Below are 17,440 nucleotides of genomic sequence, written 5' to 3'. Positions count from 1 at the left end.
CTGAGCAAAGTCGAGACAAGTCGAGACATACTGTAGGCTGGTCTGTAGCGAGTAAGAGGGAGAAAAAACATTAATTTGACGGCGCGTGGCGAAAGTACTCATACGCAAAATTAAAAGCCTGCTGCGGTGGCCGGGAATCGAACCCAGATCAACTGCTTGGAAGGCAACTATGCTGACCATTATACCACCACCGCACAACCCGGCGCCCCCACGCCGCGCTGTGACGGCTTCCCGCCAGTCGGCAGCGGCCGATGGTGATCGTAGCCCTAGGCGCATTACGAGGTAGGCTAGGGGAGCACATGCGGATGCATTCGGACGGCGTATCCATGCACATTTCGCACCCTTTGGCAAGCGTCGGCGCCGGCGACGCAAGAAGACGCAGAGGACCGCCTTCTGGCGGCATTTTTAGGCAGTACAGTGCAGGATTCAGCGTCTGCAGCATTTTCTCGACAGAATGCTACGGCGCTTGACGGCAGTCCCACTTTATCTCGAGACACCTGCTCGGGAAGCAGCGTAAGATTGCTACTGGCCTCAGCATCGGTGGTTCAGTGGTAGAATGCTCGCCTGCCACGCGGGCGGCCCGGGTTCGATTCCCGGCCGATGCATCATTTTGCTTTTCCCGCGGTGCCGTGTGACTTGCGCGCTTGAGATGCACGATCCACAAGAATGTATAGCGGGATTCCCTTGAGAAGAACCGAGAACGCAGCACGCGCGGTTCCCCACAGCTTTCCTTTTCCTCTTCTCCCAGTAGAGCAAGAAGCCAAAAGCATTGCTCTGAGACTTTTGAGGTGCGCGCCTTGCCAGTCTGTATGCGCAAAGACGCTCGCAAAGAGAGAAGGGTGCCGACGCGGGACTCGGCACGAAATGTGCGAGAGACCATCCGATCCGTCGAACGACGCCCAAATCCGGTGTGGTCTAGTGGCTAAGATACCTGGCTTTCACCCAGGAGGCCCTGGTTCGATTCCCGGTACCGGAACGGAATTTTTTCCACACGAATCGTCTCAAGTTTCAGCTGTGCGTGCTGCTCGCAATACAGCTACTGTTTCATGACCGCCAGCAGAACATGGACGAGCGGAGCAGACACACGGTGACCCTAGAAGTGGCGTGTGGCTTCATGCCACGTGTTTCCAGCGTAGGGCTGAGCAACCGTCCGCGTCGAGGCCCGTTAGCTCAGTTGGTTAGAGCGTCGTGCTAATAACGCGAAGGTCGTGGGTTCGATCCCCCCACGGGCCAGTACGCTTTTACTACTACGAAAGGGCAGCGCCGATTTCAGCTGGCGAGTGTGATGACCAAAAGATCATCGCCCTGCGTGGACGTTGACAGAGGATCCGAACCCGACTTGTCGGGAAGCGCTACAGCGTCCGCTCGGCAATGGCCACACTATGTTGAATACGCTGGTTCTCATACGGCAAAGAGAAAATGAAAGAAAATGTCCGATTGCCGACGTGTAACAACTTTGGCCCTTGTCACTGCTTGGGCGGGTGACCGCATGGGAACACAGGGTACTGTTGGCAATTTTGCTTCCTATTTTTCTTTCTCCTTTCTTTTCGCAGCTGCAGCCCGATTCAGTCAGGGAGACGCCACCGTGTAATGAAGCGGCGTGCTGTGTGTCCAGCGCCTCGCCTCTCCTTGCCTCTCTCAGTCGTTTCTCGTGCTTGTCGTGTTGATATAGGCCGACTGGAGAGCGTCAGCTCTCGCGTCAGCTGAGCAAAGTCGAGACAAGTCGAGACATACTGTAGGCTGGTCTGTAGCGAGTAAGAGGGAGAAAAAACATTAATTTGACGGCGCGTGGCGAAAGTACTCATACGCAAAATTAAAAGCCTGCTGCGGTGGCCGGGAATCGAACCCAGATCAACTGCTTGGAAGGCAACTATGCTGACCATTACACCACCACCGCACAACCCGGCGCCCCCACGCCGCGCTGTGACGGCTTCCCGCCAGTCGGCAGCGGCCGATGGTGATCGTAGCCCTAGGCGCATTACGAGGTAGGCTAGGGGAGCACATGCGGATGCATTCGGACGGCGTATCCATGCACATTTCGCACCCTTTGGCAAGCGTCGGCGCCGGCGACGCAAGAAGACGCAGAGGACCGCCTTCTGGCGGCATTTTTAGGCAGTACAGTGCAGGATTCAGCGTCTGCAGCATTTTCTCGACAGAATGCTACGGCGCTTGACGGCAGTCCCACTTTATCTCGAGACACCTGCTCGGGAAGCAGCGTAAGATTGCTACTGGCCTCAGCATCGGTGGTTCAGTGGTAGAATGCTCGCCTGCCACGCGGGCGGCCCGGGTTCGATTCCCGGCCGATGCATCATTTTGCTTTTCCCGCGGTGCCGTGTGACTTGCGCGCTTGAGATGCACGATCCACAAGAATGTATAGCGGGATTCCCTTGAGAAGAACCGAGAACGCAGCACGCGCGGTTCCCCACAGCTTTCCTTTTCCTCTTCTCCCAGTAGAGCAAGAAGCCAAAAGCATTGCTCTGAGACTTTTGAGGTGCGCGCCTTGCCAGTCTGTATGCGCAAAGACGCTCGCAAAGAGAGAAGGGTGCCGACGCGGGACTCGGCACGAAATGTGCGAGAGACCATCCGATCCGTCGAACGACGCCCAAATCCGGTGTGGTCTAGTGGCTAAGATACCTGGCTTTCACCCAGGAGGCCCTGGTTCGATTCCCGGTACCGGAACGGAATTTTTTCCACACGAATCGTCTCAAGTTTCAGCTGTGCGTGCTGCTCGCAATACAGCTACTGTTTCATGACCGCCAGCAGAACATGGACGAGCGGAGCAGACACACGGTGACCCTAGAAGTGGCGTGTGGCTTCATGCCACGTGTTTCCAGCGTAGGGCTGAGCAACCGTCCGCGTCGAGGCCCGTTAGCTCAGTTGGTTAGAGCGTCGTGCTAATAACGCGAAGGTCGTGGGTTCGATCCCCCCACGGGCCAGTACGCTTTTACTACTACGAAAGGGCAGCGCCGATTTCAGCTGGCGAGTGTGATGACCAAAAGATCATCGCCCTGCGTGGACGTTGACAGAGGATCCGAACCCGACTTGTCGGGAAGCGCTACAGCGTCCGCTCGGCAATGGCCACACTATGTTGAATACGCTGGTTCTCATACGGCAAAGAGAAAATGAAAGAAAATGTCCGATTGCCGACGTGTAACAACTTTGGCCCTTGTCACTGCTTGGGCGGGTGACCGCATGGGAACACAGGGTACTGTTGGCAATTTTGCTTCCTATTTTTCTTTCTCCTTTCTTTTCGCAGCTGCAGCCCGATTCAGTCAGGGAGACGCCACCGTGTAATGAAGCGGCGTGCTGTGTGTCCAGCGCCTCGCCTCTCCTTGCCTCTCTCAGTCGTTTCTCGTGCTTGTCGTGTTGATATAGGCCGACTGGAGAGCGTCAGCTCTCGCGTCAGCTGAGCAAAGTCGAGACAAGTCGAGACATACTGTAGGCTGGTCTGTAGCGAGTAAGAGGGAGAAAAAACATTAATTTGACGGCGCGTGGCGAAAGTACTCATACGCAAAATTAAAAGCCTGCTGCGGTGGCCGGGAATCGAACCCAGATCAACTGCTTGGAAGGCAACTATGCTGACCATTACACCACCACCGCACAACCCGGCGCCCCCACGCCGCGCTGTGACGGCTTCCCGCCAGTCGGCAGCGGCCGATGGTGATCGTAGCCCTAGGCGCATTACGAGGTAGGCTAGGGGAGCACATGCGGATGCATTCGGACGGCGTATCCATGCACATTTCGCACCCTTTGGCAAGCGTCGGCGCCGGCGACGCAAGAAGACGCAGAGGACCGCCTTCTGGCGGCATTTTTAGGCAGTACAGTGCAGGATTCAGCGTCTGCAGCATTTTCTCGACAGAATGCTACGGCGCTTGACGGCAGTCCCACTTTATCTCGAGACACCTGCTCGGGAAGCAGCGTAAGATTGCTACTGGCCTCAGCATCGGTGGTTCAGTGGTAGAATGCTCGCCTGCCACGCGGGCGGCCCGGGTTCGATTCCCGGCCGATGCATCATTTTGCTTTTCCCGCGGTGCCGTGTGACTTGCGCGCTTGAGATGCACGATCCACAAGAATGTATAGCGGGATTCCCTTGAGAAGAACCGAGAACGCAGCACGCGCGGTTCCCCACAGCTTTCCTTTTCCTCTTCTCCCAGTAGAGCAAGAAGCCAAAAGCATTGCTCTGAGACTTTTGAGGTGCGCGCCTTGCCAGTCTGTATGCGCAAAGACGCTCGCAAAGAGAGAAGGGTGCCGACGCGGGACTCGGCACGAAATGTGCGAGAGACCATCCGATCCGTCGAACGACGCCCAAATCCGGTGTGGTCTAGTGGCTAAGATACCTGGCTTTCACCCAGGAGGCCCTGGTTCGATTCCCGGTACCGGAACGGAATTTTTTCCACACGAATCGTCTCAAGTTTCAGCTGTGCGTGCTGCTCGCAATACAGCTACTGTTTCATGACCGCCAGCAGAACATGGACGAGCGGAGCAGACACACGGTGACCCTAGAAGTGGCGTGTGGCTTCATGCCACGTGTTTCCAGCGTAGGGCTGAGCAACCGTCCGCGTCGAGGCCCGTTAGCTCAGTTGGTTAGAGCGTCGTGCTAATAACGCGAAGGTCGTGGGTTCGATCCCCCCACGGGCCAGTACGCTTTTACTACTACGAAAGGGCAGCGCCGATTTCAGCTGGCGAGTGTGATGACCAAAAGATCATCGCCCTGCGTGGACGTTGACAGAGGATCCGAACCCGACTTGTCGGGAAGCGCTACAGCGTCCGCTCGGCAATGGCCACACTATGTTGAATACGCTGGTTCTCATACGGCAAAGAGAAAATGAAAGAAAATGTCCGATTGCCGACGTGTAACAACTTTGGCCCTTGTCACTGCTTGGGCGGGTGACCGCATGGGAACACAGGGTACTGTTGGCAATTTTGCTTCCTATTTTTCTTTCTCCTTTCTTTTCGCAGCTGCAGCCCGATTCAGTCAGGGAGACGCCACCGTGTAATGAAGCGGCGTGCTGTGTGTCCAGCGCCTCGCCTCTCCTTGCCTCTCTCAGTCGTTTCTCGTGCTTGTCGTGTTGATATAGGCCGACTGGAGAGCGTCAGCTCTCGCGTCAGCTGAGCAAAGTCGAGACAAGTCGAGACATACTGTAGGCTGGTCTGTAGCGAGTAAGAGGGAGAAAAAACATTAATTTGACGGCGCGTGGCGAAAGTACTCATACGCAAAATTAAAAGCCTGCTGCGGTGGCCGGGAATCGAACCCAGATCAACTGCTTGGAAGGCAACTATGCTGACCATTACACCACCACCGCACAACCCGGCGCCCCCACGCCGCGCTGTGACGGCTTCCCGCCAGTCGGCAGCGGCCGATGGTGATCGTAGCCCTAGGCGCATTACGAGGTAGGCTAGGGGAGCACATGCGGATGCATTCGGACGGCGTATCCATGCACATTTCGCACCCTTTGGCAAGCGTCGGCGCCGGCGACGCAAGAAGACGCAGAGGACCGCCTTCTGGCGGCATTTTTAGGCAGTACAGTGCAGGATTCAGCGTCTGCAGCATTTTCTCGACAGAATGCTACGGCGCTTGACGGCAGTCCCACTTTATCTCGAGACACCTGCTCGGGAAGCAGCGTAAGATTGCTACTGGCCTCAGCATCGGTGGTTCAGTGGTAGAATGCTCGCCTGCCACGCGGGCGGCCCGGGTTCGATTCCCGGCCGATGCATCATTTTGCTTTTCCCGCGGTGCCGTGTGACTTGCGCGCTTGAGATGCACGATCCACAAGAATGTATAGCGGGATTCCCTTGAGAAGAACCGAGAACGCAGCACGCGCGGTTCCCCACAGCTTTCCTTTTCCTCTTCTCCCAGTAGACCAAGAAGCCAAAAGCATTGCTCTGAGACTTTTGAGGTGCGCGCCTTGCCAGTCTGTATGCGCAAAGACGCTCGCAAAGAGAGAAGGGTGCCGACGCGGGACTCGGCACGAAATGTGCGAGAGACCATCCGATCCGTCGAACGAACGCCCAAATCCGGTGTGGTCTAGTGGCTAGGATACCTGGCTTTCACCCAGGAGGCCCTGGTTCGATTCCCGGTACCGGAACGGAATTTTTTCCACACGAATCGTCTCAAGTTTCAGCTGTGCGTGCTGCTCGCAATACAGCTACTGTTTCATGACCGCCAGCAGAACATGGACGAGCGGAGCAGACACACGGTGACCCTAGAAGTGGCGTGTGGCTTCATGCCACGTGTTTCCAGCGTAGGGCTGAGCAACCGTCCGCGTCGAGGCCCGTTAGCTCAGTTGGTTAGAGCGTCGTGCTAATATCGCGAAGGTCGTGGGTTCGATCCCCCCACGGGCCAGTACGCTTTTACTACTACGAAAGGGCAGCGCCGATTTCAGCTGGCGAGTGTGATGACCAAAAGATCATCGCCCTGCGTGGACGTTGACAGAGGATCCGAACCCGACTTGTCGGGAAGCGCTACAGCGTCCGCTCGGCAATGGCCACACTATGTTGAATACGCTGGTTCTCATACGGCAAAGAGAAAATGAAAGAAAATGTCCGATTGCCGACGTGTAACAACTTTGGCCCTTGTCACTGCTTGGGCGGGTGACCGCATGGGAACACAGGGTACTGTTGGCAATTTTGCTTCCTATTTTTCTTTCTCCTTTCTTTTCGCAGCTGCAGCCCGATTCAGTCAGGGAGACGCCACCGTGTAATGAAGCGGCGTGCTGTGTGTCCAGCGCCTCGCCTCTCCTTGCCTCTCTCAGTCGTTTCTCGTGCTTGTCGTGTTGATATAGGCCGACTGGAGAGCGTCAGCTCTCGCGTCAGCTGAGCAAAGTCGAGACAAGTCGAGACATACTGTAGGCTGGTCTGTAGCGAGTAAGAGGGAGAAAAAACATTAATTTGACGGCGCGTGGCGAAAGTACTCATACGCAAAATTAAAAGCCTGCTGCGGTGGCCGGGAATCGAACCCAGATCAACTGCTTGGAAGGCAACTATGCTGACCATTATACCACCACCGCACAACCCGGCGCCCCCACGCCGCGCTGTGACGGCTTCCCGCCAGTCGGCAGCGGCCGATGGTGATCGTAGCCCTAGGCGCATTACGAGGTAGGCTAGGGGAGCACATGCGGATGCATTCGGACGGCGTATCCATGCACATTTCGCACCCTTTGGCAAGCGTCGGCGCCGGCGACGCAAGAAGACGCAGAGGACCGCCTTCTGGCGGCATTTTTAGGCAGTACAGTGCAGGATTCAGCGTCTGCAGCATTTTCTCGACAGAATGCTACGGCGCTTGACGGCAGTCCCACTTTATCTCGAGACACCTGCTCGGGAAGCAGCGTAAGATTGCTACTGGCCTCAGCATCGGTGGTTCAGTGGTAGAATGCTCGCCTGCCACGCGGGCGGCCCGGGTTCGATTCCCGGCCGATGCATCATTTTGCTTTTCCCGCGGTGCCGTGTGACTTGCGCGCTTGAGATGCACGATCCACAAGAATGTATAGCGGGATTCCCTTGAGAAGAACCGAGAACGCAGCACGCGCGGTTCCCCACAGCTTTCCTTTTCCTCTTCTCCCAGTAGAGCAAGAAGCCAAAAGCATTGCTCTGAGACTTTTGAGGTGCGCGCCTTGCCAGTCTGTATGCGCAAAGACGCTCGCAAAGAGAGAAGGGTGCCGACGCGGGACTCGGCACGAAATGTGCGAGAGACCATCCGATCCGTCGAACGACGCCCAAATCCGGTGTGGTCTAGTGGCTAAGATACCTGGCTTTCACCCAGGAGGCCCTGGTTCGATTCCCGGTACCGGAACGGAATTTTTTCCACACGAATCGTCTCAAGTTTCAGCTGTGCGTGCTGCTCGCAATACAGCTACTGTTTCATGACCGCCAGCAGAACATGGACGAGCGGAGCAGACACACGGTGACCCTAGAAGTGGCGTGTGGCTTCATGCCACGTGTTTCCAGCGTAGGGCTGAGCAACCGTCCGCGTCGAGGCCCGTTAGCTCAGTTGGTTAGAGCGTCGTGCTAATAACGCGAAGGTCGTGGGTTCGATCCCCCCACGGGCCAGTACGCTTTTACTACTACGAAAGGGCAGCGCCGATTTCAGCTGGCGAGTGTGATGACCAAAAGATCATCGCCCTGCGTGGACGTTGACAGAGGATCCGAACCCGACTTGTCGGGAAGCGCTACAGCGTCCGCTCGGCAATGGCCACACTATGTTGAATACGCTGGTTCTCATACGGCAAAGAGAAAATGAAAGAAAATGTCCGATTGCCGACGTGTAACAACTTTGGCCCTTGTCACTGCTTGGGCGGGTGACCGCATGGGAACACAGGGTACTGTTGGCAATTTTGCTTCCTATTTTTCTTTCTCCTTTCTTTTCGCAGCTGCAGCCCGATTCAGTCAGGGAGACGCCACCGTGTAATGAAGCGGCGTGCTGTGTGTCCAGCGCCTCGCCTCTCCTTGCCTCTCTCAGTCGTTTCTCGTGCTTGTCGTGTTGATATAGGCCGACTGGAGAGCGTCAGCTCTCGCGTCAGCTGAGCAAAGTCGAGACAAGTCGAGACATACTGTAGGCTGGTCTGTAGCGAGTAAGAGGGAGAAAAAACATTAATTTGACGGCGCGTGGCGAAAGTACTCATACGCAAAATTAAAAGCCTGCTGCGGTGGCCGGGAATCGAACCCAGATCAACTGCTTGGAAGGCAACTATGCTGACCATTACACCACCACCGCACAACCCGGCGCCCCCACGCCGCGCTGTGACGGCTTCCCGCCAGTCGGCAGCGGCCGATGGTGATCGTAGCCCTAGGCGCATTACGAGGTAGGCTAGGGGAGCACATGCGGATGCATTCGGACGGCGTATCCATGCACATTTCGCACCCTTTGGCAAGCGTCGGCGCCGGCGACGCAAGAAGACGCAGAGGACCGCCTTCTGGCGGCATTTTTAGGCAGTACAGTGCAGGATTCAGCGTCTGCAGCATTTTCTCGACAGAATGCTACGGCGCTTGACGGCAGTCCCACTTTATCTCGAGACACCTGCTCGGGAAGCAGCGTAAGATTGCTACTGGCCTCAGCATCGGTGGTTCAGTGGTAGAATGCTCGCCTGCCACGCGGGCGGCCCGGGTTCGATTCCCGGCCGATGCATCATTTTGCTTTTCCCGCGGTGCCGTGTGACTTGCGCGCTTGAGATGCACGATCCACAAGAATGTATAGCGGGATTCCCTTGAGAAGAACCGAGAACGCAGCACGCGCGGTTCCCCACAGCTTTCCTTTTCCTCTTCTCCCAGTAGACCAAGAAGCCAAAAGCATTGCTCTGAGACTTTTGAGGTGCGCGCCTTGCCAGTCTGTATGCGCAAAGACGCTCGCAAAGAGAGAAGGGTGCCGACGCGGGACTCGGCACGAAATGTGCGAGAGACCATCCGATCCGTCGAACGAACGCCCAAATCCGGTGTGGTCTAGTGGCTAGGATACCTGGCTTTCACCCAGGAGGCCCTGGTTCGATTCCCGGTACCGGAACGGAATTTTTTCCACACGAATCGTCTCAAGTTTCAGCTGTGCGTGCTGCTCGCAATACAGCTACTGTTTCATGACCGCCAGCAGAACATGGACGAGCGGAGCAGACACACGGTGACCCTAGAAGTGGCGTGTGGCTTCATGCCACGTGTTTCCAGCGTAGGGCTGAGCAACCGTCCGCGTCGAGGCCCGTTAGCTCAGTTGGTTAGAGCGTCGTGCTAATATCGCGAAGGTCGTGGGTTCGATCCCCCCACGGGCCAGTACGCTTTTACTACTACGAAAGGGCAGCGCCGATTTCAGCTGGCGAGTGTGATGACCAAAAGATCATCGCCCTGCGTGGACGTTGACAGAGGATCCGAACCCGACTTGTCGGGAAGCGCTACAGCGTCCGCTCGGCAATGGCCACACTATGTTGAATACGCTGGTTCTCATACGGCAAAGAGAAAATGAAAGAAAATGTCCGATTGCCGACGTGTAACAACTTTGGCCCTTGTCACTGCTTGGGCGGGTGACCGCATGGGAACACAGGGTACTGTTGGCAATTTTGCTTCCTATTTTTCTTTCTCCTTTCTTTTCGCAGCTGCAGCCCGATTCAGTCAGGGAGACGCCACCGTGTAATGAAGCGGCGTGCTGTGTGTCCAGCGCCTCGCCTCTCCTTGCCTCTCTCAGTCGTTTCTCGTGCTTGTCGTGTTGATATAGGCCGACTGGAGAGCGTCAGCTCTCGCGTCAGCTGAGCAAAGTCGAGACAAGTCGAGACATACTGTAGGCTGGTCTGTAGCGAGTAAGAGGGAGAAAAAACATTAATTTGACGGCGCGTGGCGAAAGTACTCATACGCAAAATTAAAAGCCTGCTGCGGTGGCCGGGAATCGAACCCAGATCAACTGCTTGGAAGGCAACTATGCTGACCATTATACCACCACCGCACAACCCGGCGCCCCCACGCCGCGCTGTGACGGCTTCCCGCCAGTCGGCAGCGGCCGATGGTGATCGTAGCCCTAGGCGCATTACGAGGTAGGCTAGGGGAGCACATGCGGATGCATTCGGACGGCGTATCCATGCACATTTCGCACCCTTTGGCAAGCGTCGGCGCCGGCGACGCAAGAAGACGCAGAGGACCGCCTTCTGGCGGCATTTTTAGGCAGTACAGTGCAGGATTCAGCGTCTGCAGCATTTTCTCGACAGAATGCTACGGCGCTTGACGGCAGTCCCACTTTATCTCGAGACACCTGCTCGGGAAGCAGCGTAAGATTGCTACTGGCCTCAGCATCGGTGGTTCAGTGGTAGAATGCTCGCCTGCCACGCGGGCGGCCCGGGTTCGATTCCCGGCCGATGCATCATTTTGCTTTTCCCGCGGTGCCGTGTGACTTGCGCGCTTGAGATGCACGATCCACAAGAATGTATAGCGGGATTCCCTTGAGAAGAACCGAGAACGCAGCACGCGCGGTTCCCCACAGCTTTCCTTTTCCTCTTCTCCCAGTAGAGCAAGAAGCCAAAAGCATTGCTCTGAGACTTTTGAGGTGCGCGCCTTGCCAGTCTGTATGCGCAAAGACGCTCGCAAAGAGAGAAGGGTGCCGACGCGGGACTCGGCACGAAATGTGCGAGAGACCATCCGATCCGTCGAACGACGCCCAAATCCGGTGTGGTCTAGTGGCTAAGATACCTGGCTTTCACCCAGGAGGCCCTGGTTCGATTCCCGGTACCGGAACGGAATTTTTTCCACACGAATCGTCTCAAGTTTCAGCTGTGCGTGCTGCTCGCAATACAGCTACTGTTTCATGACCGCCAGCAGAACATGGACGAGCGGAGCAGACACACGGTGACCCTAGAAGTGGCGTGTGGCTTCATGCCACGTGTTTCCAGCGTAGGGCTGAGCAACCGTCCGCGTCGAGGCCCGTTAGCTCAGTTGGTTAGAGCGTCGTGCTAATAACGCGAAGGTCGTGGGTTCGATCCCCCCACGGGCCAGTACGCTTTTACTACTACGAAAGGGCAGCGCCGATTTCAGCTGGCGAGTGTGATGACCAAAAGATCATCGCCCTGCGTGGACGTTGACAGAGGATCCGAACCCGACTTGTCGGGAAGCGCTACAGCGTCCGCTCGGCAATGGCCACACTATGTTGAATACGCTGGTTCTCATACGGCAAAGAGAAAATGAAAGAAAATGTCCGATTGCCGACGTGTAACAACTTTGGCCCTTGTCACTGCTTGGGCGGGTGACCGCATGGGAACACAGGGTACTGTTGGCAATTTTGCTTCCTATTTTTCTTTCTCCTTTCTTTTCGCAGCTGCAGCCCGATTCAGTCAGGGAGACGCCACCGTGTAATGAAGCGGCGTGCTGTGTGTCCAGCGCCTCGCCTCTCCTTGCCTCTCTCAGTCGTTTCTCGTGCTTGTCGTGTTGATATAGGCCGACTGGAGAGCGTCAGCTCTCGCGTCAGCTGAGCAAAGTCGAGACAAGTCGAGACATACTGTAGGCTGGTCTGTAGCGAGTAAGAGGGAGAAAAAACATTAATTTGACGGCGCGTGGCGAAAGTACTCATACGCAAAATTAAAAGCCTGCTGCGGTGGCCGGGAATCGAACCCAGATCAACTGCTTGGAAGGCAACTATGCTGACCATTACACCACCACCGCACAACCCGGCGCCCCCACGCCGCGCTGTGACGGCTTCCCGCCAGTCGGCAGCGGCCGATGGTGATCGTAGCCCTAGGCGCATTACGAGGTAGGCTAGGGGAGCACATGCGGATGCATTCGGACGGCGTATCCATGCACATTTCGCACCCTTTGGCAAGCGTCGGCGCCGGCGACGCAAGAAGACGCAGAGGACCGCCTTCTGGCGGCATTTTTAGGCAGTACAGTGCAGGATTCAGCGTCTGCAGCATTTTCTCGACAGAATGCTACGGCGCTTGACGGCAGTCCCACTTTATCTCGAGACACCTGCTCGGGAAGCAGCGTAAGATTGCTACTGGCCTCAGCATCGGTGGTTCAGTGGTAGAATGCTCGCCTGCCACGCGGGCGGCCCGGGTTCGATTCCCGGCCGATGCATCATTTTGCTTTTCCCGCGGTGCCGTGTGACTTGCGCGCTTGAGATGCACGATCCACAAGAATGTATAGCGGGATTCCCTTGAGAAGAACCGAGAACGCAGCACGCGCGGTTCCCCACAGCTTTCCTTTTCCTCTTCTCCCAGTAGACCAAGAAGCCAAAAGCATTGCTCTGAGACTTTTGAGGTGCGCGCCTTGCCAGTCTGTATGCGCAAAGACGCTCGCAAAGAGAGAAGGGTGCCGACGCGGGACTCGGCACGAAATGTGCGAGAGACCATCCGATCCGTCGAACGAACGCCCAAATCCGGTGTGGTCTAGTGGCTAGGATACCTGGCTTTCACCCAGGAGGCCCTGGTTCGATTCCCGGTACCGGAACGGAATTTTTTCCACACGAATCGTCTCAAGTTTCAGCTGTGCGTGCTGCTCGCAATACAGCTACTGTTTCATGACCGCCAGCAGAACATGGACGAGCGGAGCAGACACACGGTGACCCTAGAAGTGGCGTGTGGCTTCATGCCACGTGTTTCCAGCGTAGGGCTGAGCAACCGTCCGCGTCGAGGCCCGTTAGCTCAGTTGGTTAGAGCGTCGTGCTAATATCGCGAAGGTCGTGGGTTCGATCCCCCCACGGGCCAGTACGCTTTTACTACTACGAAAGGGCAGCGCCGATTTCAGCTGGCGAGTGTGATGACCAAAAGATCATCGCCCTGCGTGGACGTTGACAGAGGATCCGAACCCGACTTGTCGGGAAGCGCTACAGCGTCCGCTCGGCAATGGCCACACTATGTTGAATACGCTGGTTCTCATACGGCAAAGAGAAAATGAAAGAAAATGTCCGATTGCCGACGTGTAACAACTTTGGCCCTTGTCACTGCTTGGGCGGGTGACCGCATGGGAACACAGGGTACTGTTGGCAATTTTGCTTCCTATTTTTCTTTCTCCTTTCTTTTCGCAGCTGCAGCCCGATTCAGTCAGGGAGACGCCACCGTGTAATGAAGCGGCGTGCTGTGTGTCCAGCGCCTCGCCTCTCCTTGCCTCTCTCAGTCGTTTCTCGTGCTTGTCGTGTTGATATAGGCCGACTGGAGAGCGTCAGCTCTCGCGTCAGCTGAGCAAAGTCGAGACAAGTCGAGACATACTGTAGGCTGGTCTGTAGCGAGTAAGAGGGAGAAAAAACATTAATTTGACGGCGCGTGGCGAAAGTACTCATACGCAAAATTAAAAGCCTGCTGCGGTGGCCGGGAATCGAACCCAGATCAACTGCTTGGAAGGCAACTATGCTGACCATTATACCACCACCGCACAACCCGGCGCCCCCACGCCGCGCTGTGACGGCTTCCCGCCAGTCGGCAGCGGCCGATGGTGATCGTAGCCCTAGGCGCATTACGAGGTAGGCTAGGGGAGCACATGCGGATGCATTCGGACGGCGTATCCATGCACATTTCGCACCCTTTGGCAAGCGTCGGCGCCGGCGACGCAAGAAGACGCAGAGGACCGCCTTCTGGCGGCATTTTTAGGCAGTACAGTGCAGGATTCAGCGTCTGCAGCATTTTCTCGACAGAATGCTACGGCGCTTGACGGCAGTCCCACTTTATCTCGAGACACCTGCTCGGGAAGCAGCGTAAGATTGCTACTGGCCTCAGCATCGGTGGTTCAGTGGTAGAATGCTCGCCTGCCACGCGGGCGGCCCGGGTTCGATTCCCGGCCGATGCATCATTTTGCTTTTCCCGCGGTGCCGTGTGACTTGCGCGCTTGAGATGCACGATCCACAAGAATGTATAGCGGGATTCCCTTGAGAAGAACCGAGAACGCAGCACGCGCGGTTCCCCACAGCTTTCCTTTTCCTCTTCTCCCAGTAGAGCAAGAAGCCAAAAGCATTGCTCTGAGACTTTTGAGGTGCGCGCCTTGCCAGTCTGTATGCGCAAAGACGCTCGCAAAGAGAGAAGGGTGCCGACGCGGGACTCGGCACGAAATGTGCGAGAGACCATCCGATCCGTCGAACGACGCCCAAATCCGGTGTGGTCTAGTGGCTAAGATACCTGGCTTTCACCCAGGAGGCCCTGGTTCGATTCCCGGTACCGGAACGGAATTTTTTCCACACGAATCGTCTCAAGTTTCAGCTGTGCGTGCTGCTCGCAATACAGCTACTGTTTCATGACCGCCAGCAGAACATGGACGAGCGGAGCAGACACACGGTGACCCTAGAAGTGGCGTGTGGCTTCATGCCACGTGTTTCCAGCGTAGGGCTGAGCAACCGTCCGCGTCGAGGCCCGTTAGCTCAGTTGGTTAGAGCGTCGTGCTAATAACGCGAAGGTCGTGGGTTCGATCCCCCCACGGGCCAGTACGCTTTTACTACTACGAAAGGGCAGCGCCGATTTCAGCTGGCGAGTGTGATGACCAAAAGATCATCGCCCTGCGTGGACGTTGACAGAGGATCCGAACCCGACTTGTCGGGAAGCGCTACAGCGTCCGCTCGGCAATGGCCACACTATGTTGAATACGCTGGTTCTCATACGGCAAAGAGAAAATGAAAGAAAATGTCCGATTGCCGACGTGTAACAACTTTGGCCCTTGTCACTGCTTGGGCGGGTGACCGCATGGGAACACAGGGTACTGTTGGCAATTTTGCTTCCTATTTTTCTTTCTCCTTTCTTTTCGCAGCTGCAGCCCGATTCAGTCAGGGAGACGCCACCGTGTAATGAAGCGGCGTGCTGTGTGTCCAGCGCCTCGCCTCTCCTTGCCTCTCTCAGTCGTTTCTCGTGCTTGTCGTGTTGATATAGGCCGACTGGAGAGCGTCAGCTCTCGCGTCAGCTGAGCAAAGTCGAGACAAGTCGAGACATACTGTAGGCTGGTCTGTAGCGAGTAAGAGGGAGAAAAAACATTAATTTGACGGCGCGTGGCGAAAGTACTCATACGCAAAATTAAAAGCCTGCTGCGGTGGCCGGGAATCGAACCCAGATCAACTGCTTGGAAGGCAACTATGCTGACCATTACACCACCACCGCACAACCCGGCGCCCCCACGCCGCGCTGTGACGGCTTCCCGCCAGTCGGCAGCGGCCGATGGTGATCGTAGCCCTAGGCGCATTACGAGGTAGGCTAGGGGAGCACATGCGGATGCATTCGGACGGCGTATCCATGCACATTTCGCACCCTTTGGCAAGCGTCGGCGCCGGCGACGCAAGAAGACGCAGAGGACCGCCTTCTGGCGGCATTTTTAGGCAGTACAGTGCAGGATTCAGCGTCTGCAGCATTTTCTCGACAGAATGCTACGGCGCTTGACGGCAGTCCCACTTTATCTCGAGACACCTGCTCGGGAAGCAGCGTAAGATTGCTACTGGCCTCAGCATCGGTGGTTCAGTGGTAGAATGCTCGCCTGCCACGCGGGCGGCCCGGGTTCGATTCCCGGCCGATGCATCATTTTGCTTTTCCCGCGGTGCCGTGTGACTTGCGCGCTTGAGATGCACGATCCACAAGAATGTATAGCGGGATTCCCTTGAGAAGAACCGAGAACGCAGCACGCGCGGTTCCCCACAGCTTTCCTTTTCCTCTTCTCCCAGTAGAGCAAGAAGCCAAAAGCATTGCTCTGAGACTTTTGAGGTGCGCGCCTTGCCAGTCTGTATGCGCAAAGACGCTCGCAAAGAGAGAAGGGTGCCGACGCGGGACTCGGCACGAAATGTGCGAGAGACCATCCGATCCGTCGAACGACGCCCAAATCCGGTGTGGTCTAGTGGCTAAGATACCTGGCTTTCACCCAGGAGGCCCTGGTTCGATTCCCGGTACCGGAACGGAATTTTTTCCACACGAATCGTCTCAAGTTTCAGCTGTGCGTGCTGCTCGCAATACAGCTACTGTTTCATGACCGCCAGCAGAACATGGACGAGCGGAGCAGACACACGGTGACCCTAGAAGTGGCGTGTGGCTTCATGCCACGTGTTTCCAGCGTAGGGCTGAGCAACCGTCCGCGTCGAGGCCCGTTAGCTCAGTTGGTTAGAGCGTCGTGCTAATAACGCGAAGGTCGTGGGTTCGATCCCCCCACGGGCCAGTACGCTTTTACTACTACGAAAGGGCAGCGCCGATTTCAGCTGGCGAGTGTGATGACCAAAAGATCATCGCCCTGCGTGGACGTTGACAGAGGATCCGAACCCGACTTGTCGGGAAGCGCTACAGCGTCCGCTCGGCAATGGCCACACTATGTTGAATACGCTGGTTCTCATACGGCAAAGAGAAAATGAAAGAAAATGTCCGATTGCCGACGTGTAACAACTTTGGCCCTTGTCACTGCTTGGGCGGGTGACCGCATGGGAACACAGGGTACTGTTGGCAATTTTGCTTCCTATTTTTCTTTCTCCTTTCTTTTCGCAGCTGCAGCCCGATTCAGTCAGGGAGACGCCACCGTGTAATGAAGCGGCGTGCTGTGTGTCCAGCGCCTCGCCTCTCCTTGCCTCTCTCAGTCGTTTCTCGTGCTTGTCGTGTTGATATAGGCCGACTGGAGAGCGTCAGCTCTCGCGTCAGCTGAGCAAAGTCGAGACAAGTCGAGACATACTGTAGGCTGGTCTGTAGCGAGTAAGAGGGAGAAAAAACATTAATTTGACGGCGCGTGGCGAAAGTACTCATACGCAAAATTAAAAGCCTGCTGCGGTGGCCGGGAATCGAACCCAGATCAACTGCTTGGAAGGCAACTATGCTGACCATTACACCACCACCGCACAACCCGGCGCCCCCACGCCGCGCTGTGACGGCTTCCCGCCAGTCGGCAGCGGCCGATGGTGATCGTAGCCCTAGGCGCATTACGAGGTAGGCTAGGGGAGCACATGCGGATGCATTCGGACGGCGTATCCATGCACATTTCGCACCCTTTGGCAAGCGTCGGCGCCGGCGACGCAAGAAGACGCAGAGGACCGCCTTCTGGCGGCATTTTT

General features: G+C 56.4%; 41 non-coding genes across 41 annotated transcripts; 30 read left to right on the top strand and 11 right to left on the bottom strand.

The window, feature by feature from the left end:
- Positions 1-122: 122 nt before the first annotated feature.
- Trnag-ucc (transfer RNA glycine (anticodon UCC)) lies at positions 123-194 on the bottom strand. The gene has a single exon. It is a non-coding gene; the product is annotated as a tRNA-Gly (tRNA).
- Positions 195-534: 340 nt separating this feature from the next.
- Positions 535-605, top strand: Trnag-gcc (transfer RNA glycine (anticodon GCC)). Its single transcript has one exon. It is a non-coding gene; the product is annotated as a tRNA-Gly (tRNA).
- A 299-nt stretch (positions 606-904) lies between these two features.
- On the top strand, positions 905-976 carry Trnae-uuc (transfer RNA glutamic acid (anticodon UUC)). Its single transcript has one exon. It is a non-coding gene; the product is annotated as a tRNA-Glu (tRNA).
- A 183-nt stretch (positions 977-1,159) lies between these two features.
- On the top strand, positions 1,160-1,233 carry Trnai-aau (transfer RNA isoleucine (anticodon AAU)). The gene has a single exon. It is a non-coding gene; the product is annotated as a tRNA-Ile (tRNA).
- Positions 1,234-1,825: 592 nt separating this feature from the next.
- Trnag-ucc (transfer RNA glycine (anticodon UCC)) lies at positions 1,826-1,897 on the bottom strand. Its single transcript has one exon. It is a non-coding gene; the product is annotated as a tRNA-Gly (tRNA).
- Positions 1,898-2,237: 340 nt separating this feature from the next.
- Trnag-gcc (transfer RNA glycine (anticodon GCC)) lies at positions 2,238-2,308 on the top strand. The gene has a single exon. It is a non-coding gene; the product is annotated as a tRNA-Gly (tRNA).
- Positions 2,309-2,607: 299 nt separating this feature from the next.
- Positions 2,608-2,679, top strand: Trnae-uuc (transfer RNA glutamic acid (anticodon UUC)). Its single transcript has one exon. It is a non-coding gene; the product is annotated as a tRNA-Glu (tRNA).
- A 183-nt stretch (positions 2,680-2,862) lies between these two features.
- On the top strand, positions 2,863-2,936 carry Trnai-aau (transfer RNA isoleucine (anticodon AAU)). The gene has a single exon. It is a non-coding gene; the product is annotated as a tRNA-Ile (tRNA).
- Positions 2,937-3,528: 592 nt separating this feature from the next.
- Trnag-ucc (transfer RNA glycine (anticodon UCC)) lies at positions 3,529-3,600 on the bottom strand. The gene has a single exon. It is a non-coding gene; the product is annotated as a tRNA-Gly (tRNA).
- A 340-nt stretch (positions 3,601-3,940) lies between these two features.
- Positions 3,941-4,011, top strand: Trnag-gcc (transfer RNA glycine (anticodon GCC)). The gene has a single exon. It is a non-coding gene; the product is annotated as a tRNA-Gly (tRNA).
- A 299-nt stretch (positions 4,012-4,310) lies between these two features.
- On the top strand, positions 4,311-4,382 carry Trnae-uuc (transfer RNA glutamic acid (anticodon UUC)). Its single transcript has one exon. It is a non-coding gene; the product is annotated as a tRNA-Glu (tRNA).
- Positions 4,383-4,565: 183 nt separating this feature from the next.
- Positions 4,566-4,639, top strand: Trnai-aau (transfer RNA isoleucine (anticodon AAU)). Its single transcript has one exon. It is a non-coding gene; the product is annotated as a tRNA-Ile (tRNA).
- Positions 4,640-5,231: 592 nt separating this feature from the next.
- On the bottom strand, positions 5,232-5,303 carry Trnag-ucc (transfer RNA glycine (anticodon UCC)). Its single transcript has one exon. It is a non-coding gene; the product is annotated as a tRNA-Gly (tRNA).
- A 340-nt stretch (positions 5,304-5,643) lies between these two features.
- On the top strand, positions 5,644-5,714 carry Trnag-gcc (transfer RNA glycine (anticodon GCC)). Its single transcript has one exon. It is a non-coding gene; the product is annotated as a tRNA-Gly (tRNA).
- Positions 5,715-6,014: 300 nt separating this feature from the next.
- Trnae-uuc (transfer RNA glutamic acid (anticodon UUC)) lies at positions 6,015-6,086 on the top strand. The gene has a single exon. It is a non-coding gene; the product is annotated as a tRNA-Glu (tRNA).
- Positions 6,087-6,269: 183 nt separating this feature from the next.
- Trnai-aau (transfer RNA isoleucine (anticodon AAU)) lies at positions 6,270-6,343 on the top strand. Its single transcript has one exon. It is a non-coding gene; the product is annotated as a tRNA-Ile (tRNA).
- A 592-nt stretch (positions 6,344-6,935) lies between these two features.
- Trnag-ucc (transfer RNA glycine (anticodon UCC)) lies at positions 6,936-7,007 on the bottom strand. The gene has a single exon. It is a non-coding gene; the product is annotated as a tRNA-Gly (tRNA).
- Positions 7,008-7,347: 340 nt separating this feature from the next.
- Positions 7,348-7,418, top strand: Trnag-gcc (transfer RNA glycine (anticodon GCC)). Its single transcript has one exon. It is a non-coding gene; the product is annotated as a tRNA-Gly (tRNA).
- Positions 7,419-7,717: 299 nt separating this feature from the next.
- Positions 7,718-7,789, top strand: Trnae-uuc (transfer RNA glutamic acid (anticodon UUC)). The gene has a single exon. It is a non-coding gene; the product is annotated as a tRNA-Glu (tRNA).
- Positions 7,790-7,972: 183 nt separating this feature from the next.
- Trnai-aau (transfer RNA isoleucine (anticodon AAU)) lies at positions 7,973-8,046 on the top strand. Its single transcript has one exon. It is a non-coding gene; the product is annotated as a tRNA-Ile (tRNA).
- A 592-nt stretch (positions 8,047-8,638) lies between these two features.
- On the bottom strand, positions 8,639-8,710 carry Trnag-ucc (transfer RNA glycine (anticodon UCC)). The gene has a single exon. It is a non-coding gene; the product is annotated as a tRNA-Gly (tRNA).
- Positions 8,711-9,050: 340 nt separating this feature from the next.
- Trnag-gcc (transfer RNA glycine (anticodon GCC)) lies at positions 9,051-9,121 on the top strand. The gene has a single exon. It is a non-coding gene; the product is annotated as a tRNA-Gly (tRNA).
- Positions 9,122-9,421: 300 nt separating this feature from the next.
- Trnae-uuc (transfer RNA glutamic acid (anticodon UUC)) lies at positions 9,422-9,493 on the top strand. The gene has a single exon. It is a non-coding gene; the product is annotated as a tRNA-Glu (tRNA).
- A 183-nt stretch (positions 9,494-9,676) lies between these two features.
- On the top strand, positions 9,677-9,750 carry Trnai-aau (transfer RNA isoleucine (anticodon AAU)). The gene has a single exon. It is a non-coding gene; the product is annotated as a tRNA-Ile (tRNA).
- A 592-nt stretch (positions 9,751-10,342) lies between these two features.
- Trnag-ucc (transfer RNA glycine (anticodon UCC)) lies at positions 10,343-10,414 on the bottom strand. The gene has a single exon. It is a non-coding gene; the product is annotated as a tRNA-Gly (tRNA).
- Positions 10,415-10,754: 340 nt separating this feature from the next.
- On the top strand, positions 10,755-10,825 carry Trnag-gcc (transfer RNA glycine (anticodon GCC)). Its single transcript has one exon. It is a non-coding gene; the product is annotated as a tRNA-Gly (tRNA).
- Positions 10,826-11,124: 299 nt separating this feature from the next.
- Positions 11,125-11,196, top strand: Trnae-uuc (transfer RNA glutamic acid (anticodon UUC)). The gene has a single exon. It is a non-coding gene; the product is annotated as a tRNA-Glu (tRNA).
- Positions 11,197-11,379: 183 nt separating this feature from the next.
- Trnai-aau (transfer RNA isoleucine (anticodon AAU)) lies at positions 11,380-11,453 on the top strand. The gene has a single exon. It is a non-coding gene; the product is annotated as a tRNA-Ile (tRNA).
- Positions 11,454-12,045: 592 nt separating this feature from the next.
- Positions 12,046-12,117, bottom strand: Trnag-ucc (transfer RNA glycine (anticodon UCC)). The gene has a single exon. It is a non-coding gene; the product is annotated as a tRNA-Gly (tRNA).
- A 340-nt stretch (positions 12,118-12,457) lies between these two features.
- On the top strand, positions 12,458-12,528 carry Trnag-gcc (transfer RNA glycine (anticodon GCC)). Its single transcript has one exon. It is a non-coding gene; the product is annotated as a tRNA-Gly (tRNA).
- Positions 12,529-12,828: 300 nt separating this feature from the next.
- Trnae-uuc (transfer RNA glutamic acid (anticodon UUC)) lies at positions 12,829-12,900 on the top strand. Its single transcript has one exon. It is a non-coding gene; the product is annotated as a tRNA-Glu (tRNA).
- Positions 12,901-13,083: 183 nt separating this feature from the next.
- Trnai-aau (transfer RNA isoleucine (anticodon AAU)) lies at positions 13,084-13,157 on the top strand. The gene has a single exon. It is a non-coding gene; the product is annotated as a tRNA-Ile (tRNA).
- Positions 13,158-13,749: 592 nt separating this feature from the next.
- Positions 13,750-13,821, bottom strand: Trnag-ucc (transfer RNA glycine (anticodon UCC)). Its single transcript has one exon. It is a non-coding gene; the product is annotated as a tRNA-Gly (tRNA).
- A 340-nt stretch (positions 13,822-14,161) lies between these two features.
- Positions 14,162-14,232, top strand: Trnag-gcc (transfer RNA glycine (anticodon GCC)). The gene has a single exon. It is a non-coding gene; the product is annotated as a tRNA-Gly (tRNA).
- Positions 14,233-14,531: 299 nt separating this feature from the next.
- Trnae-uuc (transfer RNA glutamic acid (anticodon UUC)) lies at positions 14,532-14,603 on the top strand. Its single transcript has one exon. It is a non-coding gene; the product is annotated as a tRNA-Glu (tRNA).
- A 183-nt stretch (positions 14,604-14,786) lies between these two features.
- On the top strand, positions 14,787-14,860 carry Trnai-aau (transfer RNA isoleucine (anticodon AAU)). Its single transcript has one exon. It is a non-coding gene; the product is annotated as a tRNA-Ile (tRNA).
- A 592-nt stretch (positions 14,861-15,452) lies between these two features.
- Trnag-ucc (transfer RNA glycine (anticodon UCC)) lies at positions 15,453-15,524 on the bottom strand. Its single transcript has one exon. It is a non-coding gene; the product is annotated as a tRNA-Gly (tRNA).
- Positions 15,525-15,864: 340 nt separating this feature from the next.
- Positions 15,865-15,935, top strand: Trnag-gcc (transfer RNA glycine (anticodon GCC)). The gene has a single exon. It is a non-coding gene; the product is annotated as a tRNA-Gly (tRNA).
- Positions 15,936-16,234: 299 nt separating this feature from the next.
- Positions 16,235-16,306, top strand: Trnae-uuc (transfer RNA glutamic acid (anticodon UUC)). The gene has a single exon. It is a non-coding gene; the product is annotated as a tRNA-Glu (tRNA).
- A 183-nt stretch (positions 16,307-16,489) lies between these two features.
- Positions 16,490-16,563, top strand: Trnai-aau (transfer RNA isoleucine (anticodon AAU)). The gene has a single exon. It is a non-coding gene; the product is annotated as a tRNA-Ile (tRNA).
- Positions 16,564-17,155: 592 nt separating this feature from the next.
- Positions 17,156-17,227, bottom strand: Trnag-ucc (transfer RNA glycine (anticodon UCC)). The gene has a single exon. It is a non-coding gene; the product is annotated as a tRNA-Gly (tRNA).
- Between the last annotated feature and the right edge of the window lie 213 nt (positions 17,228-17,440).

This window comes from Schistocerca cancellata, unplaced genomic scaffold (assembly GCF_023864275.1).
Source record: "Schistocerca cancellata isolate TAMUIC-IGC-003103 unplaced genomic scaffold, iqSchCanc2.1 HiC_scaffold_576, whole genome shotgun sequence".
Lineage (NCBI taxonomy): Eukaryota > Metazoa > Arthropoda > Insecta > Orthoptera > Acrididae > Schistocerca > Schistocerca cancellata.
Note: the sequence above shows the minus strand (reverse complement) of the source record. Positions and strands in the feature narration are given on the sequence as shown.